General features: G+C 49.4%; 1 protein-coding gene and 1 long non-coding RNA gene across 3 annotated transcripts in view; one reads left to right on the forward strand and one right to left on the reverse strand.

Annotated features, from left to right (window-relative positions):
* PHF21B (PHD finger protein 21B) overlaps positions 1–20749 on the reverse strand; it is a 139819-nt gene that overhangs the window by 111022 nt on the left and 8048 nt on the right. The gene's annotated exons all lie outside the window — the stretch shown is intronic.
* Positions 6236–7134, forward strand: LOC143691115 (uncharacterized). Its single transcript, XR_013179352.1, has 2 exons — positions 6236–6667; positions 6944–7134. It is a non-coding gene; the product is annotated as an uncharacterized LOC143691115 (long non-coding RNA).

Raw genomic sequence — 20749 nt, forward strand, 5'->3', positions numbered from 1 at the left:
CTCCTGTGACTCCCTTGGGGCTGGTCCTGAGCAGGAAGTGCAGGAGGCTGAACAGGCACCTTGCAGGGCCACACTGGGGCTCCCGTGTCCCCCTGCTGCTAGCCAGCCTAGGAAGTGTGGGAAGAGCAGGTGCTCCTCTGGGCGAAACCAGCCACCACTCATGGGTGTCCCACCAGGCACATGACACCAACAAGCAGCACTGACCCAGTGCCTTCTGCCTTGCCCACCCACCCAGGCCCCTTCACCATCCTTCGGTCCCTTCCCCTCTGAAAGCAGAAAAGCTTTTCTAACCAGGGCCACCACTTACAGAACACATGGTGGGCACCGCAGCAGGAGACCCTCACCACCCCCATCTCATCCCATTCCAAGGGCACCAAAGCTCCAGGTCTAAGCGACTCGCCCAAGGCCATATTGCTAAATAGTGCAAGAGCCAAGATTCCAACCCAGGTCTGCAGACAATTTCATTCTCCCTCCCCAAAACTGTCAGCCCAGCTGTGCCAGCAGCACATGCGGCAATAAGCAGGGAAGAAGCCGTGTGCTGTCCGTGGTGCTGAACCAAGGCGGGGCTCCGGCCCAGGCGGTCCTCACAACCAGGCACACCAAGGCTCCACCCCATCCTAACCAGGAGAGGGCGCGAATCAGCTTATCGTCATTTCCAGAATTCATACTGGTTAAAGACGATTCTTAGTAAATGTGGCTTTTATGCTACTTTAGGAAAGAAAACAAAATTACGACAACATTTCACAATTTACATAGCTGGTTTCATGCCCTTTTGACTGTTCTATCGTGTTTTTTTTTCTCCTCTGGGCAGCTGAAGGAACCCTCTCCCCAGCTGCTGTCAGGCAGAGAGGTCAGCCTGACCATGGTTGCCTTGCCCTAAAGCACAGAATCCCACACGCAAAGCAGGAAGCTCCAAGCTCACAGGCCCACTCTGAAAATGTATATGGTTTTATTAAGTACTGAATAGTACCAAAAGTTATTAAATATGAGTAATGTATGAGAGTAACATCATGGACATCTGTGTACACAATACCCAGTTTAAGGAAAGAAAATGAATTTTAGCTTTGAAGTCTTCCCACCCCTCCCTCACCTTTTAAAAAATGTACCATGTGTGTCACTAACAATCTATTATTTGGGAACTTTATATCAACGGTTTCATACTAAAGTACTCTTCTGCACCTCCCTGCTTGGACACAGCCACCTGTTCTTATGAACACTGTTGCAAGCATAAAAACAATGTATTTATCCACCACACCATCCTTGGACATTTTGGTTGTCACCATTTTAGGTTGTCCTGCTGCTGGGAACACCCAGGTCTCCTAGTACACTCATGTAAGAACTTCCCAAAGCAATATACCTAAGAGTGGAATTTCTGGGTCATGGGGTACGGGTACATTTAGCTTTATTATGTAATTCCAAATTGCTTTCCAAATTCTTCAATATCCACACCCTCCAGCCACGTCTGGGAGTGTCAGCTGCCCCTCACACTCACCAGCCCTTTTACATGTTCTTGGGTGGTTTTCACCTGGTGGAGTGAGATGGAATTTCACCATGGTTTTCATCAGCCTTTACCTGACAGTGGTAAGGCTGAGCACATCCCACATGTCAAACGGCCAGTCTTTTTCTTATCTTAGGAAAGCCTGTCCAATCCCCAACCTCCCTCAGAAGGCTCTGGCCCACCATGGTTTTAATCCAAGGAATCAACGATGAATACTTTGGGGAACTGGACAGGCTGGTGCTTTCTGTTGATGCTGCACGGGGACCCTGAGTCTGGAGGCCCTCATAGGGGCAGGCCCCGCATCCCAGGGTCCTTGGCTTGCAAGAGGATACACTCTTTGCCCCTATACCCAATAACCATAATCCCTCCGAGTTCTGAACTTTGAGTTCAGAATGCATTTCCTCAAGCTTTACCCATCTCCAGCTCCCAGACACCTCTACCATGCAGCCTCAGGCAGCTCTACACTGGCAGCCCACTGTCGGTAGACTATGTCTGTCCTTCTCTCACCCAGATCCACAATGCCTGGCACAGATCTCAAGCCCAGAAGATCCTCTTAATGGTCGGTGGGCAGAGGGGGAAGCTGCTATATGGGGACACCCTTCCAAGCAGCTCTGACTCCACTGTTCTGATGGCCTGCTGCATGCAACAGCTGTGGTCAAACCTAATCCTAAACACTCAAGAAGCCACTGATGTCCCTGACCTGACACCTCAGAGTCCAGGGTGGGAGACAACCAGGAGGCCTTGACAAGCAGAGCCATAGGCTCTGTGTCACCTCCTGCACACCCCAGACGGCAGCCAGAGGCAGAGAGGAAGGGAGGGTCTGTCCCTGCCCATGTTCCTCTCCAGCCTCATTCACTTTTCCAAAGGATGTCATCATGGTTTCCCGGGGCTGAGTAACAAAGAACTGCAGACTAGGGTAGGGTAGGGAGGTGGGGGCTACAACAACAGAAATTTGTGCTCTCGCAGTTCTGGAGGCCAGAAGCTTAAAATCAAGGTGTGGGCAGGGGCGCTCCTTCTGAAACCTATGAGGGAGGATCCTGCCTGGACTCTTATGGTGGCTCCCAGCCATCTGTGGCCTTCTCTGTCTCCTTCATCCCATAATGTTCTCCCCTCTGTCTCTCTGTCCAAATTTCCTCTTCTTATGAGGACATCAGTCTTACTGGATTGAGGGCCCACCCTACTCCGTCATCATGACCTCAAGTTAGCTTGCCAACTAATTCCATGTGTACTGACTATTTCCAAGTAAGGTCACATTCTGAGTTACTGAGACGGAGAACTTCAACATACCTTTCTGAAGGACACATCAATCTCTTAGCTGCACCTGTGCCTCCTGAGCCCAGACACTCCACTGGGCCTGGGCCTCGGTGGATATACATATCCCCTCCTCACCCCCCCCCCCCGCCCCAGCTCTTTCCTAATGCAGAGACAAACATGGCACCCATAACAATCTACCTTTGCCAGGTACAAAGGACAGGGCTATGTGATTTCAGGAACTTCACACATCTAAAAATCCACAGTGGATTTACTGGTTTCAGTAAAATCCACACACCTACCCTGAGATGGCCCAGTTTAGTGTTTGTGCTCCCCAAAAACCTCTTAGCACTTTGCTTTCTACTGCAGGACATTTACCTGTCTGAAACCCCCGTGGGAAGATGGGACACGATGCAAGGGCAAGTACAGAGTCTCAGGTGTCTTCTCTATCCCACCCCCAACCTTGTTTATGGCCAGCATATGCTGAAATCAACTAACTTCTAAAGATGTGCTCCCTGAGTATGTCCCCAGCACCATGCATGTTCCCAAGCATCCAACAGATGTAATCGAGACTGTCCTCTTTGGTGGTGAGGACAAAACAGAGCCTGAAAGTAAATGCAAGTGGACAATGGTTAGAGGTGCTGTGCCATGGTAAATATCCACAAGAGGTCAGCGGGAACAAAGGAAGCCAGTAAGCGGTGCGGGATGCCATCGATGGTGCTAAGTCAGGGGCGTCAGGCCCACTGCTCCCCCAAACACCACCAAGTCACTTCACACCAACACAAGTGGGAGCTGACCCGTGTGTCTCTGCAAAGTAAATAGTGGGTGGGCCGGGGTCCTGAGATCTGCCCTCCCCCCCACCAGGAACTGAGTACCTTCACAAGGGTAAAGCCCCCTCTCATGCTAACCCAGGACTAGGAAACAGCTGTCACCCTGCACTGCCACCCCAAGTCATCAGCACAGCTAATTACCACTAATTGTAATATCATTTCTGTCTTGCTGCTAATACATTTAGACTTGCTAATCAAATCAAACTATTCCACCTTGCCGTGCTGCTTTCAAATAAACATTTCAGCAAAGCAAGAAATAAATAAATCCCAAGCTTTGTTCTCTATTTTCTGTGGCTGCATGTGCAGAGACACAGAGGGTTTGCCATTTATTTGTCTCTGGAGCCACAGGCACAGAAGAAACCTGATGAGGAGCTGGACTTCACTGTCCACACTTTCCCATCAGGTTGGAGAAAGAGAGGGAACTAGATGCCTGGGGACAGGAGGGAGGGAAGCAGAGAGGAAGACAAAAAAGTGAACTGAGTCCATACTGTTAAGCACTTTCCCTGTGTCACCTCTACCCTCCTTAGGGATATGGTCTCCAGCAACCCCTGGGTGGCCAGTGGTCCCTTACCCGGACAGCCTCCCCCACCTCCAGGGCCTACCCACTTGTGGTGTACTGATCTGTTTGCAGATGTGGCTCTGTGCTTCCAGAGGGTAGGTATCCTTTGCTGTTGGTCTGGGTTTCCCCAGCATTTAGCCCAAGGCCTGGCATACGCCCAGCAAATGAATGAACAAACAGCCCAACAAGGTAAATGTTCCCCCCCTCATTTGCAGATGTGGAAGTCAAGGTCCAGAAACACTAAGTAACCGCCCAGCATGTGGGATCAGAAAGAGTAGGAGCTAAGAATCACTCTCTGGTAGTGATTCTGGGCCCACACCTGTGCCCTCTCAGAAAAGAGGGAGGGAGAGATGGATGCAGGGAGATACTGGCTCCTCTGCAGCCCTGAAAATAGCCATGCTGGGACCAAGGGAGAAATGTGAAGGGCTCTAGGGCACTCTGCTCAAGGACACACTGGAGTGATTCTGACAATTCTGGAATGGAAACTGACAAAGGTTGACTGTGGATGCAACATAATAACATAGATGAATCCAGTTACTATAGCAATCCTGCTGCAGGACTTATCCCCACACACCATCCCCTTGCTAACAGAGGGGATTATGGACCACAGGTCTCCCCAGCCATGGCTCTCTGCTGGCACCCCCTTCCTTGGCAAACGCCAATTCCTGAACACTCCATCAGCCTCGAGAGAGGACGAATGCGGTGGGGTGAAAACAGCATTTGGCTAGCAGTTGGGAGAGCCAGTTTCTCATGTGGTTCCTCCAGGACTGGCCTGACCATGTCCACTCTGAGCCTCAGCATTTTCATCCAGATGAGAGGAGCTCCATGCCCCCCACCCCTGCCACTCTGCTGCCCAGCCACTTATCTCATGGTGGAAGTGAGCAACCCAGCTGACTGCACAATACATGTGCAGGCTAAGCCTTTCCAGGACTGTCTGGGGCAGGGAGCATGTGGAGGAAAGTGGGAAAAGAATGAACGTTGAGCAATGGCTTTGAGCAGGCACCCCCTCCCTGTCACCCTGGGCACCCCAACGATACCACAGGTTGGTGTTATCAATCCAATATCACGGATTAGGAAGCTGAGCTTGGAAGTGGAGCTTCCCCCAGTCATCCAGCTACTACTAGGGGTACAGGGTGGCCAGCCAGGCCTGGGGAACCCCAAGTCCAAGTTCTTCCCGCCCTCTCCAGAGGGCCAGCAGCTCAGCTGTTCCTTCAGCACATTCCCAGCCTGGGATCTCACGGCAACACTTGTGCCCATGCACCAGCCACACGGTTCACATCCATAACTCAGAAACAAAAGCACAGCCCGCATCAAATGAGGCTGTCGATATTAATTAATTTCAGACTTTGTGTGTTTCTAGCAATTATTTGTAACAAGGTTTACAGAGGGCATTTAAAATTAATTGTGATTTTTATCTGGAAATCAATGCTTATTTTTTAAGTAGCTCATTAGAGGTGAGTATGTATTACAGGAGCAGCAGGGTCTGTGTCAGAAAGGAGTCACCTGGGGCTGGAGGAGAAGCCAGAAGAGGGAAGATGTCTTAACTGCGATGACAAGATCAAAGCCGGCAGAATGATGAACTGAAGCTTCAGTAGACAAAACAAAATCATTCAGATTGAGATGTATGCAAAAGCAAAATTTTTCAAAAATCTTAAATTATTTTTTCTTCTTTGTGTGTTTATTAAATTTTTTTAAAGAAATATATTTTTAAAAACCCAATCTAAGAAAAATCAATACAGATACAATATAAATGAAAACAGTTTAACATCACAGACTATTACAAACTGTTATTCCCCTTTCCTCCTGCTCTTTATATATAAAGATGCCACATGGTTAACCAAACATAGTCCTCTGGGTTATAATAATAAAACCACTAATATGTGATAGGCCTCTACGGCTTATGAAGATTATATTAATTCCATTCTCCGGGGGGGAACTGAGGTTCAGGAAGTTTCCACTTCTTACCCAAGTGTGTGAGGTTAGTAATAGGAGGAATTAGAGATGGGCCCTATTCCATGCTCCAAAAGCCTTAATCTTTCCCTGCAGTTAACAAAATATCACCACCATCATCACAATACACACAATCATCACCACCATCATCACCACCTCTACCACCTCCACCTCTACCACCACCATCATCACCATCACAATACTTGCTATGACTGTCATCACCAAAGAGACAAAAGATCCAATAAGAGCCAAAGAACCATCACATCCACGCCTTTGCATTTGATTGGGTGGTGAGAGATTAGTCTCCTCACCTAGAGCCACCGTTCTCAAATTTAAGGTGTTGAAATTCCCTGAATCCTTCAAGGTTCCAGAATCTTGTATGGAACACACAGACTCACAGGCCCACAGGTTCCTGGTTCCCCAACCAGGGCTTCTGGTTCCCCAAGTGTGGGGTGGCACCAGGCAACCACAGGCAGACAGAGCTACTTGAGGCATTCAGAGGGTCAAGGCACAGCTCTGAGGGATTCTGAGAAAGGCCAAGCAGGGCGTGGGTCTTTTCAAAGCCTAAAAACACAGCAGGTGAGAATGACGTTTCACCTGAGAGTTAAAAATTATATGTTAAGAATGATAAATAGAAGTTATGTTAATGAAATTACCTAATATATGGCTATTTATGTATTTTTCTATTTTTAAATATATTTTAAAATTTCATTCCATAATTTATCAATTAAATTTATAGGGCAGTAGGATTGTTTATCCTGTTATTTTTTTATGTAAGATTTTATTTTTCAAGAAAAATCACCATTAACGAGATTTTTTTTATTCCTGTTTTTTATTCTGCTTCTGGAACCTCAGCTTTACTCACTGGCAACCAACAGAACTGCTGACCCAGCCAGAAGAACAAACAGAATGTAAGGAGCTGAGCTGGGTTTTCTCAGATCTATTAAGTGACCAAAATGTCACAAAAATGATTACATAAACAAGACATACTTGCCCAGGAAAATGTTACCGGACCCCAACAGTCTTTAAAACCAAAATTTTTTGATTGTTTGTTTTATGTTATCTTGTTATTAACTCTGTAGGGGATTCTCAGGAGGTATCCTAGGATGACAAGAAACTTCACTGCTTAAGTATCAACTTCAATGACTTATGAACTTTTAAAGCTATTTGCTCTTTTTTCATACATACACACAAGCATCTTGTCTTTGGGGATGTAATATAACAGCAATAACATTTACATCATGTATTAGTTAGGGTTCTCTAGAGAAACAGAATTAACAGGAAATACTCACAAATATAAAATTTATAAAAGTGTCTCACATAACCGTGGGAACGCAGAGTCTAAAATCTGTAGGGCAGGCTGTGAAGCTGACGATTCCGATGGAGGGTCTGGATGAACTCCACAGGAGAGGCTCGCCAGCCGAAGCAGGAAGAGAGCCTGTCTCTTCTGAATCCTCCTTAAAAGGCTTCCAGTGATAAGATTAAGCATCACTCATTGCAGAAGACACTCCCCTTGGCTGATTACAAATGGAATCAGCTCATGCTGGCATGGATGCAGCTGACATGATCATGATTTAATTCTATGAACTGTCCTCATACCAACACACAGGCCAGCACTTGCCCAACCAGATAAACAGGTACCACCACCTAGCCAAGTTGACACATGAACCTGACCATGACATTATCACATATACAGTTTTTAAGGCACTTCCGCTTCCAGTATTCATTTATTAAAATGCACGTGTTGTACACCTGCTGCATGTCAGACACAGACCTGTACCATACCCTCTTTACTGATGAGGAAACTGGACCTCACAGAGTATGATGTGCCAGAAAGTAGCAAAGGCAAGACTAGCAAAGCTCTAAGGGTTAATTATTTAAGTATTAAAAAACTCTCCAAGGCTCTTTTTCCTCCACTGGGTTAAAAAGGGGGAAATATCTCTTCATACAGATGTGCTGTTCACATGAGATAACTTGTAAAATACTCAGATCTAACACAGGCCAATAAACGGCAGCTGTGATCACCATCACTGATGTTATCATCACCATCGTCACCATGGCACCAATATCAGCACCAGAATCATCATTATCACGAGCACCACCATCATCATCACCATCATCACAACAACCAACATCATCACCACTATCACCTGCATCCCTGGAGCTACCATCACCACCATCACCATAATCACCATCCAGATCATCATCATCCCAGCCAGGCTCCATTCCAGATGAATCCAAAGGTGCCTTTTTTGAGGGTAAAGAGATGAGCTAGGACTTGCTGAATGGGCAGGATCTCAATAAAGAAAAGGGCAACTCAGGCAGGAGAGCTCAACAGGAACCAACAGGTAGGTGGTTAATGTGTTTGGGAAAATCGTTAGATTTATGTGTGATGATGACGACGATGACGTATCTAAAGCCAGGTAATAAAAAGCTCTATCTGGCAATGAAAAGACTGGACTTTATTCCTCAGGGCACTGGTTTCCAAACCGTTCCCTGGAGCCTAGGTATTTCCCCACTTGCCAGTGGTCCTGTAGTTGGCAAAGGGAAGCTTCAAGGTGGGGCCTCTTATCCCAACTTCAAGCTGAGCAGCTCCTCTCCTACCTGATTCACACCTGGGTGAGAGGCTAAGGAAACATTTGAGGCTGTTGCTATAAGCCATGGAGAATTCGAGAAGTTTTTAGCACAAAAGGATAACATAAGATCTAAACTTCAGAAAAACAACCTTGGGAGCAATGTGGAAGACAAAAGCTGGAGGCAAAGCCAATTAAGAGGCTGTTGGACTATTACACCCGAGAGATGCTGGAAGTGGCCAGGGATGGCAGCAGAGAGGGGAAAAGAAGCCATACTTAGAAGGCAAAAATCGGCAAAAAGTAGAGATGAGAGCCAAGGCGATGGGACCTCTGCTGAGCAATGAAACCTAGAAGTCCAGCCTGGACACATGGCGGAAGCTCCCAAATCCAGGGCCCTCACTCTGCCCCAGGCTCTGTGCTAAGCTCATAATATCCATCATTCTACTTCGTACTTTCAGTTTTCAGAAACTAGTACTAGTAATATCTCAACCTTACAGATGAGTAAGTGGAAGGTTCAGGATGTTAAATAACTCACTCAAGGCTGCAAAACTAAACCGTTAGGAGTTGGGCTCTGAAAGGTGAAACCACAGAGAGTTGTCCAGGGTCAGGGTTCAGAGCAAGAAGTTTCCCCATGCTGACCACAGAAGCATTGGTGGCAACCAGCACTGGTCACCATGCCCTGTCCCCAAACTGTCACTTGATGTCTCTCTGTAGTGATGAGGAGCTCCTTAAGGAACAGCACTGAGGTTTACATTTCTTAAATCCTTAGTCCCAAGTGCATGCGTGCACACACACAGAATCATCCATCAGGCCATGGATCATAAAGGTCTCCTCCATGGGATGGATGAATGGATGGATAGATGGATGGTGGGTGAGCGAGTGGGAGGATAAGAACATGGATTTGTTTTGGAGATAGTGAGCTCCCTGTCACAGAAAAGACTAAACCAGTAGCAATGGTGAGGGAATTCCTGGAGGTTTAAGCTGGCATTTGTCAGGTTGATTTGGAACACAGAGCTTAAAAGCAACATCTTTGCAAAACACCATGAGCTACCAACATATTTTGTTCCACAATACAACCAAGGAAAAACTTCACTGTAGAAAATATAAATGCATTTAACTGCATGCATGCAAAAAGTTATTAGCAGAAGTCTCTCAAGTCTTAAAAATAATTATCAACTGTAAATATTTGTCTGTTACTTATTATATCATTTTGTCCTCAGCTAAAACCCAGGCACTGAAGATTTAAGAAATATTAATGCCAGAAAAAAACGTTCAATTGTGAAAGTCTCTAGATGGCTCCTTTTTTTCTGCAAATTGGGAAAAGCCTGCATTGTTGACATTTAGCAGTGATACACCACAAACCGGCCTGGGGCATGCCAGCATATAGCAGGAACATCTTCTGAAGGACCACTTAATCAGGAGATACGAGAACCTTTCAACATTAGATTCCTTGAATCCCTGGGTTGGGGAATGAGTTAGAAGCAGTGGAGGCGTGGGTGAGCTGCCTCTCAATCCCACCATGACCCCCTCTACCCCTTCATTTCTATGTGTAGGTATCCTTGGATTAAGCATGCTTCCCACACCCAAGCCTCAACTTCTTTGTTCGTGAAACATGCAGTCCAAATGGGTTAATGCACATGGAAGTGCCAGTACCCCAAGATGCTGCTATACAAATGTCAGCTGCTGCTAATGAATGAGCAGACTTAGGGGAACTGGCCCCACATCTGTGTTGACAAATCACAAAGGAAAAAAAAAAAGGAAATAGAAGATCTGGATAACCCCCCACAACTGGGCTACATTTTTAAGGTAAACTCAAGTCTCCAGTGGGAGAATTCCTTTACAACTCATGCACACCCCTCATAAACAGCACACTGAAGGGGCCTTACAGATGCTTCTGCGTGTCCCCTTTTTCTTATGTCCATGTCCCCAGCCAGGAGATGCCCCATACTCCCGAGCAGACAGTGATGTCAATGTGGAGCCCCCAGCTGCAGGCCACAGGTCTGATGGAAGGACCCTCTTCCCAGGGACGACCAGGCAGCCCTCAGGGCTTGTCCCATGGCCACTGTGGGCATGTCCAGGATGGGATGTGGAAGTCTACTGCACCCCCGAATGGAATGAGCTCCTGCCTGGAGGTGCAACGAGAGGCTTGTCCCACCTGCCAGCTGGACAACGCCAGGCACGGAACACCCCGCCCCGGCTCCTCTGTGCAGGCATGCAGATGCCCACGTGAAGTTTCCCTGTGCTTTAGGTAGACACTTCAATATGAAAAACTCAAGTACTCACATAACAGCAAGCTCACTGCAACCCACCTTTGGACCTGGTTATTCACGCATGTGTATGGCCTGGATGTCAGGCCACCTCTGCCCTGGGTGACTCAGACAAGTGCCCACACTTCCTGGGTCTCAGTTCTTCCTTGTGAACCAATCCAGGCCCCTCTACCCTGCAGACGGCAAAATGAATCCCTGGTGGAAAAGTTGAAAGGGCCACACATGGGCCCAAAGAGCCAGGATTCAGCCCAGGAGACCAGCCCCATGCAGCAGAGATGCTCCAGAGACCTGCGGCTCACATCAAGCCTTCGGGAACCACTCCTATCAGGTCTACTCACGGGTCTCCCAGTAGGGTCCATCGGGCAGCAAACTGGAAGGACAATGGGGACAGTGGAGAACAGAAAGACAAGGCAAGGGGCCACCTCCCAAAGGGGAAGGACAGTAATCAAAAACTGCAAAAGAAGAACTCAAAGGACAAAGCTTCCAGGCCTGGAGTGTGGGCCAGGTGATGGAGCATGGCTTGATCACTTTACTATCACCCCCCTAAGTCTGAGCTCAAATGCCGGAATACGGCGGCCCCTGTGCCATCTGAGGAGGGCTGGGTGCCTGCTAACTTTACACATCAGCCATTTCCCTGGGCTCCCTAAGAGCAAGGGTCTCATCCATGTGGGACCCCCTCAGTAGCCGTGCCCAACGCCCAGCACGAATCCCCATGGCCTGAATCTACGGGAGGTCTCAGCAGTCGGCTGCAGGACCTGGCACAAGTCACTCCCCCTCCTGAGTCTATTCCTGGGTCCCTGAGAGGATCCAAGACCCTGCCCTGCCCTATTCCAGGGCTGACTGGAGGGTCACATGCCACAGTGGGAGGGGACAGCCTCGGCAAAGTGCTGGGAGAAATGCGATCAGGCGAGTCTCCTCTTCCCACAGGGAAAGAGATGGGTTTCATGTCGTACACAACCACAGGAGATGGGGAGGACGGGGAGGCTGGGCCGGGGTTCCTGGCCTCCCACCAGCTCATTAGAAGTGCCCCCACACCTGCCCACTGGAGGCAGGAAGGCCAGGGAACCCATGGAGGGAGAGCTCCTTACAGACAGCCTGGCAGCAGCTCTCCATGTCCACAGCCCGTGTGGCCTCTGTTCTCAGACTTACTGACAGGACTTGACCCCTGACTCTGCTGGCATGGTCCAGGAATGGAAGAGGAGAGCTGCCTAGGAAGGCCTGGGATGGCCTTGGCCACCCTCACTGGACCTCCGTGCTGGGTGGAGGGGTCCGCTGGGCTGAAAAGGGAAAAGGGTGCTGAGAACTGTCATATTCACTTTCTTTAGAGTTCTCCAAAAATGCACACTGAGTAAATGTAATCGAGTTACTGAGAAATGATTTTTTTAAATGAAGCTGCTGGCTGGGTTGCACAATGGACCATGTAGAGAACTTCAGAGAGGCAAAGCCCACCCCAGTCAAAGAAGCTCACTATGTGCAGGTAACTGAAGATGCAAACATGCCTCCTCCCACATCTTCTGACACGAGCACGTGTCCTTCTGAAGCAGCCCACTCTCTCCCCACACACCTCCACTCCAAAATTGGGTCCCGTGTAGCTCCCTTCCTCCACTGCCCTGGGAGGTCATACAGGGCCCATTAACACCCCTTCCAGGGGAGACATCTCCAAGTGGCTGAAATGAGCCACCCTGATGCAGCTGCCCAAGCACCTGATCCCTAGACAGACCTGAGCTCACGTCTCCCGTCCAGGAAGGCTGTGGAGACCCTAAGTCCACGGGCGCTGGTCCTGACTGTGAACCACTCACCAAGGCAGGAGAACTCCATGAGCGGCTTGGCCTGCAGGACACAGGTTCTGGGTCCTCTCAGCTAGGAAGGAGCATCCCTATGAGAGTGCCACCACACACCTGCTTGACCTCGCACAAACAGGGCATTTCCAGGCTTGCTGGCGGCCACGCACCTGAACAGGCCGAAGCATTCATAGATTCTCATCCAGACCCTCACAATGGTCCGTAAGCAGCCCAGAAATTCATCAGGAAGTATGAAGCTGCCAAGACCTGAACCCCAAACCAAAACTTCACTTGTCAAATTTCCCATCTCTTCTTCTAAACAACGCATACACTACAAAAATCAAAACAGCCAGCCATTATGAGTGTGTTTTGGGAGACTAGAATCCAAGTTCCTCCCCTCCCTAGAGCTGAAAGGGTTTACTGTAGCAGCCGGGAGGAAAAGGGAGGATCTGTGGTCAGAGCACTGCCACGTGTGAGCAGAGCAACCTTGGAAAAGATACCTAACCTCTTGGTCCCTCCAATTTTCTGCAAAGTGGGGATGATGACACCCTCATGGGTCAGGCAGATTCACCCACAATCCTGGTGCTGCCTCTCACCTGCTACGGGCCTTGGGCAACTCATTCAATCTTCCTGCCTCTCAGTCTCCTCATCTGTAAAATGGGGAAATAATACCAAACTGACCACACCTTCCCCAGAGCTGCCACCATCCCTCCAGGGGCTTCTAGCACAGCCCCTGGAATGACCAATGGATGCCACTATCTGTCTACTCTTCATTCAGGTGCCGTGTCTTGTTTATACTCTTATCTCCAAGGCTGCAACAGGGTGAGACTCAAGGATGGGGCACAGAGGCTTTACAAGGCCCCTGGCCCCCAGCTCTCAGAGGCCCCTAGCCCCCAGATCCCAGTCCCCCAGCCCCCAGCTCTTCAAGATCCCCCAGGCCCCCAGCTCTCCGAATCCCCTCAACCCTGCTCTCCAAAGCCCCTGGCTCACAGCACTCCAAACTCCCCTAGTTCCCAGGACCCTGGTCGCCAGTTCTTCAAGACCCCTGGTACCCAGCCCCCCAGTTCTCCAAGGCCCCCAACCCCCAGCTCCTGAGGCCAATCTTCTCCTGTATTTGTACATTTCACCCTCATAATCACCCATAAAGTAGACAGAAACGTCACATCCCACTTTACAATGACAGATATTGACTTGGGAACACCCAAAGCCGCACCTGTGGCCAGAGCCCAAGGGGACCAAGGGGACATGCTGGGGAAACCCCCAACCCCTCGGAGACGCTGTGCTTCCTTACACTCAGTCAGACAGGGGCACCCCCATGTCCCCCACTTCCTGAGATCCAGGGGAGCAGGCATCAAGTACAGGGGAGAACCGTGTGAACCCCAAATGCCACAGATAGCTATGGCAACCTGGGCTGGGGCTGTCAGTACACTGGGCCTGCTCCCAGGGGCCAGCCAGTGCTTCTAGTCCCCAGGTCACCCTGGTTTCACATTTCCATTCCCGGACCACACCCTGTTTCTTCCCTTGAGCCTGGGCTTGCTCACCTGTGGGTGGGGGCAGGAGTAGGGCACAGCGGTGGGACGCAGTCCCCTAGCAAATGTTGGCTATGCTCCCTGTCACGTGGGGTCCTACTGCAGCCAAGAACTCCACCCAGACCCAGGCCATAGTTGAAGGGCAGCAAGTCCAGAACAACCGACGTGAAAGTGGCAATCTGCCGATTACACACATGCCCCCAATTGAAGCATTTACTTCCGCCCCAGGCCATAGAGACCTGGTCCTTCATTGCAGCTATTTCAGAGTTCATGGAGGTGAGCCCACCAGTGTGCCATGAGCCTCCTAAGGGGGGGTCTCTGCCCCAGTCGAGGGATTCTTGACCTTCCAGCAGGCCAAATGGCCACAAGGAGGCTGTACCTCTTTCGACAAGCAGCGTTTCCACATTCATATTTACAACCTGCTTCTGAAGCATCCTTTCCCCATTACTGAATGAAAACGCATCATGATGAAACAGCCAACTGGCTGGTTTTCAAAACCACCCATACAAACCAACATTGAACTGTGCCTCTACAACAAATTATACAACCCTGTTTTTCCGGGATGGTCCTGATTTGAAATATTCCAGCCACTTGCAAGGTAATGTGTTGAGAAAATACAGCCTTCATCCTGCTCACGAAGGAAGCAGATGCAGAGACTTCCTTATCCCAACTGCTGCGCTGCAAGGAAAGGTCCGGGAACATGAATATTTCCTGACCCTGCTCGGGCCAGTCATCAGAGGTAGGCAGGACCAGCTTCAACTGGCAGGTAAGAAGGGCTCATGAGCAGCCAAGCCAGGACAGGCAACCCCCTCTGTCCAGGGCCCAGGATGAGGGCAATCCCTGTGCCTGTGCCGTAGGCCAGGGATCCTCTCTGCCCAGTGCCCCCGGCCAGGGGGGCCATGGGCATACCCCAGCCCTCTCTTCCCCAGCCATGTGCTCCCTTCTCCACATGTCCATTTGGTCTGGGAGTAGCCTCTCCTCGACATACCCCATTCCCACTTACAGGCTGCTGATTACAATGAAAGATTTGCAAATTCTCCTACTTCCAACACATCCAAATTAGTGCCAAGAGAGGAAAGAAATCCAGATAAAAATATCCAGACTCAGGGAGCGATGGGCCACGGGGCAGCAGAACCATCAGACAGCCACAGCCCAAGAGCCAGCACGGGCAAGTCCAGCAGCCTAGCACCCGGAAGGGCCACCCTCCTCTCGGGCCTGGGCCCCGCAGGCTGTCCCCAGCAGCATCAGCCTCCGTTAGCCGGCAAGGTCCCCGCTTCCAGCACCAAGCTGGCCTTTTTCATCAACTGAACAAAGCAGGAGCGATGCAAGTGCAGCCTTGGAGAAGCGGGTCTGTGCATTCCTCCCTTCAGTCACCAAAGGGGAACAAAGTGGGGGGACGGGGGGCGGGGGATAAATTACTGTGCAGCAACTCCATCTGCACAGGATGTAATAAAATGTGTTGCTAAGATACAAGTGCCAAAGAAGTTCATTAAAGGACACTTTAAACCAAGCTGCCAGACTCGTCTCCCTTTAAAGCCTGCTTATTTGGTACTGTCCCTTGGGTTTATAATTAGATCTGCGATATCTGGAGCTGCTTTCGCCATTTGAGCCCACTCAGCAAATCATGAGGACAAAATAACTCCAGCAAGACACTGACTTAGGCCAGGACGAGCGTGGGACTGAGGGACAGTTTTGTTTACAGATATATCTGAGTTTCCCTTATTGAAATGAGAGATAAACACCCATAAAGGACCCAGCAGCTCTCAAGAGGAGTTTGTGTTCTTCTCCCTCTCGGACCACCACCTCACTGGATCACGGGACAATGGACTATTCTAGGCTATTACAGTCTTTGCATCTTGGGGCTTACTTAGCATCTCAGAATCCTACAAGTGCAGAATCTTAGTGCATTTGGGTGTAAGTTCATCAATAACTCCAGGCTACTCTACATAGGCCATGAGGGGTGTTAAATGGGGGCAGAGGTGAAGGAGGCAGCTAATCATCAGATCGCTCCCAGCATGACAGGAGTCTGATGGGGACAGAGCCGGGAGCAGGGGTAGCTGCCCTCACCCCCCTGAGCTGGGCCCTGGGAGACAAAGAGAAGGAGTAAGTGTGAGGGGTTGGCCACTGGGGACGATGGGTCAAATCGGCCTGCAGGAGAAGGCTTTTAATGCCAGTCCACACCTAAACCTGAGGACATTTCATAGAGGAAATGATTTCTAGCTTCTCCTAAGAAATCAAAAGGGCAGGCTGCAGGGCTGGTGCCACAGGAAGTGCGGGGAGAGCTCAGCATCCCCACTGCCCCTGCCACATCATTTGCGGCCCCACCCTGGTCACATCTCAGGCTGTAATTAGACAGCCACAGAATCGGAACCACAGACTTTCAGTGCAGGAGGAAGCAGCCTGGTCACCCAGTGCCTGCACCCACTAATGCTGACCAAATGGTGGTTTGGCACAGTGATGGTTGGGGAATGTCTCAAAGCAGCTGATCCTATGCCTGGGCAGCTGTTATTATCCAGAAATTCCTCCAGCCTTCTGGTAAACTTCCAGCTCTTATTTCAAATGCCCCTTACACTTTATGGCCAGTTGGCAATTTAAAGGCAGAGGTCAATCATGCCCAAGAGGACAGCCCCCACTCTGTCCTAGCAGCTCTCTGACCTCCTCTCTCACAATCACTGGCCACTTGCTCTCTTCAGCCACACGGGCCTCCACTCAATAGGCCAGGCACATCTTACTCAGGCCTTTGCACAAGCTGTTCCTTCTGCTGGGAGCCCTCTTTCTGCACAAAGCCCATGGGCTCAGTCTCACAACTCTTGCAGGCCTTTGCTCAAGTGCCACCTTCTCAATGAGAACTCCCTGGTCACCCTAGAGCTCCCCGGTCTCAGGGCACAACAACCCCCATAAGTCCACTCTGGCCCCTCTCCTTTCCAGCTAGGACACACTCTTAGAGAGCCCTTCGTTAGCACATGTTCCTCTGCAGTTGGAGCGCTGGGAGAGGGATGTTGGTGATGGGGAAAGAAAACTCGGTATCATTAGTGCTGTCAAAAGGGGAATTTAAGAAATATTTCCAGCATCTACCTGAGGTGCATTTATTACGACCTGGGATACATTAATCAGAGGATCGCTGGCATCGTGATTGTCACTTTGTAACTGGTATCTCACATTAAATTGTTTCACAGTCTCTAACAGGCATATATTTTTAATTACGTCTTCAAGTTCATTTACGTGTACAGATTGGCTTTCCGCCTGAATGACATCAAAAAGAAGCACCTCTCCCTCTCTCTCGCTCTCTTTCCCGTTCCTGCTTTTTTCTCTTTTCTAGAACAAAAAGCCTCTCCTAAAATTGATTATAGTTTCACTGAGACAGCATACCCGAGTATGTCTGTTTGGACCTGCCACTACGGCTACATGTAAATGTCTGCTGCCTCCACTCAAGAGGTCAAGAAAACAGTGACTATTTTCTCCCAAAGATGAGTGTAATACCCTCCCATCAGCATCTTTCAGCACTTTTTCTATTTAGGGGAGTGATTCTTCCCTTACAAGCCCACAATAAATCTCTTCCCCTACATTAGGACTCTGTAGTAGACAGGTCATCCACCGAGGCTGGGTAACAAACATCCCCTGCAAACACTATTTCTGGAACCACTCTTTCTGATGCATAAGGAATACAAGATGCAAGGAAAACATACCTGCACATGGAGATCTACAGTCCATTCGGCAAAACTGAAAATTACAGCATACACTGTACCTTGAGCAAATCAGAGATCAACTGCCCTGAAAGTCTAACAACTGTCCCAAAAGCCACTGGAGTGTGGCATCCAGGTGCTCTGCTGGTGGCCTTGCCATCAGCACCCCATGATATTCTGCACAGGTTTGCTGTTCATATCTTAAGGGACTGCTCGCCCAAGCAGGGAGCTTCCCAGAGAAAATTCTGGTGAACAGAGTCTAGTTGTTTAAACAAAAATAGGCTTCTTGTGTGCCCGCAGTGCAATGGTTGGGAAAACCAGAGTCCTCAGGGCCACTTCTGGATGCAATCCCCACCCCCACCCAGGGCCTCAGTTTCCCACGTGTCAGGGTGAGGGACTTGACCTGGGTACCCTCCAAAGTCTGCCTTGGCTCTCATGTCCCATTCTTTTAGTCACAAGCGATCAGGTCAAGTTTGAAGAACATGTGACCTCAATTTCCATGGACTCTCAACTCTAGGGCTCAATTCCAACACTGGACACACCAGCTTTCAGAGACGAAAGCCACTTTGTCTTGATGATAAAAATCCACAGCGACTGCTCTACTTCTCTACAGCAGCCACGTCTTTGGGCACCGCAAGCTTTCTATATTCCTGTTGATTAAGCAAAACTGGGAATAGTGTCCTTCTACTCCATAGCCCTGCTTCGAGTTGGGAATTATGCCGGAACCCTGCCTGAGAGGCACCCCATCCCTGCCCCACAGACAAGCACCTAACACCTTACCCTGTGTGCCTCCCAGCTTCCTATATGGAGCTAAGGGTTCGATCCATCTCTAAGCAAAAAATAAAATTAAAATCCCCCAAGGACGCAACCCTTTCTGCTGTGTTTTAACAAGATGAGCACAGGTGCCAAGCAGAAAATTAAACAAACGCTAAGGTGGCCGGTAAGAGACCGCCCGGGACGCCCGCTGTTGGCAGTTAGAGGTGGAAACCAGAAGGAAGCTGCATCAGCAGTTTCTCACCACGCTCTGGAAATTGCTATACCCGAACAGTAAGTAGCCACCAATATAAAAATAAAAATAAAAAATATCGTAAGGAATCCTATGCGTTCCTTCAGAGAACAGCAATCACTTCAAAATGAGAAGGTGCCTCCATCTAAAGTATAAAATAAAAATAGTAATAATAATGATAATAGAAAGTGCAGCAGCTAAGCCAAGAAACCAGCAGAGGGTGGGAAAGACAGAGCCAGTGGCTCGAGAGGGCCGAGACATCTCTTTACGCCAAGGCCAGGGGAAGGTTCACTTTTGGGTCAGCTCAGACCTGCCCCCAATTCCTGTTGGCTCAGCTTCTATATTGCAGAGAGAGCTCCCCCGGCTCCTAGCTTGCCAACAGCATGGCCCCCTGAGCTGCAAGCTGGGCAGGCGGCCTTCTGTGGGGTGCAGAGACTAGATGCTGACCCAGACCCTTTAAAGTTCCAGGACCTTCTCCTCCAGACTGAAATTCCTACCCATTATCAGTAGTGTGTTACTAATCATCGGTGGCTGTCTCTGACATGCTAACTCCATTATTTTCATCTGAACAATGTGCTGATAGACCTAACTCTTCACATCCGTGGTAGAAGGTGCTGCCCTTTCTCCTCACACACTCATTAGGAAGTCAGGAGACCCCAACAGCCCAAGCCAGGGCAGCTTCTCCACTCGCCCACTGGGTGGCATCAGCAGGCCTCTCACCCTCTCTGGGCTTCAGCCTCCTGGTCAATGAAATGGAAATGCTCAGCAGACCTCCTCCCAAGGCTGTGGTGAGGACTGACGAGTATCAGGAAATGATGCCCAAGTCCTCCTGGCTGCAGACTGACCAGGGGCCAAAAGCTCAAGGTGTCATCTCATTTCAGCCTCCTTACTGTTGTTATTGGGCACCTCATGCCAAGCACTTTGCCTCCCTACTTCCGGTTTATGGTTAAGAACCCTGAGCCTACACAGCGGCAGGACCTGCCCAAGGTGGGAAAGCTATCAAAAGGTAGAGCTGGGTCCAGGGCTCCAGTCAGTCTTGTTTCAGTTCTGCACCATACACCCGCATGTGACATGCCTCTCAGGAATGTTTGAACATTCTTAGGGGCGTTCTTGGGAAGGTGAAATCAAACCCGGACAATGCCTCCTTAAATGCTGCAAATTTCAAGCCGTGCCAGGTAGATGAATGGCGTGGCCCAGACTGCACTGTCCTCCAGGAGCCTGCCTCTTCCCCAAAGTCCATTGGCTGTCTGGGACAAGAGCCTCTGAGCCCCTGCTTCCCGCCCAAACGGGTTCCTTAAGTGCCTTGCATCTGATATGAACATCTCCAAGATGCTGCCCACGCCACGAGCCTCCACTGTGGAAGATGTCCCTTCTTCGGGGCCAACAGCAGCTTCAGCCGATGCACCAGGTGACAGCCACGTTTATTACCTGCCCACACATGAATTTAAAAAGGCACTGAGCCCCTAATTCCAGGTACTGAGTAGACAAAGTGTTGGCGGAAAAACTTGATAACTCACAGGGCTGATCAGCAAAGCCCGCAACTCTAACAGGGCCTCTTGGGATTACCAAAATTGTTGGAGTCATCTTACTGAAAAAAAGTTCAGTTAGTTGAAATCAATTGTATGCTTCCAACAGATGTTTGAAAAGGCTACCAAAATATACATATAATATAAAATAATTATCAAAATGAGCTCTATGGAATCCTGAAGATGGCACAGTCAAACAACCTTTACCAGGGGCAACTAACAACATGGCACCCTTGTGCAGAAAAGAATGCCCAAGAATGGGAGTGGGTGAGAGTGCAGGGTTCCACCTCCCCCAG

This window comes from Tamandua tetradactyla, chromosome 7, assembly GCF_023851605.1.
Source record: "Tamandua tetradactyla isolate mTamTet1 chromosome 7, mTamTet1.pri, whole genome shotgun sequence".
NCBI classification, from domain to species: Eukaryota; Metazoa; Chordata; class Mammalia; order Pilosa; family Myrmecophagidae; genus Tamandua; species Tamandua tetradactyla.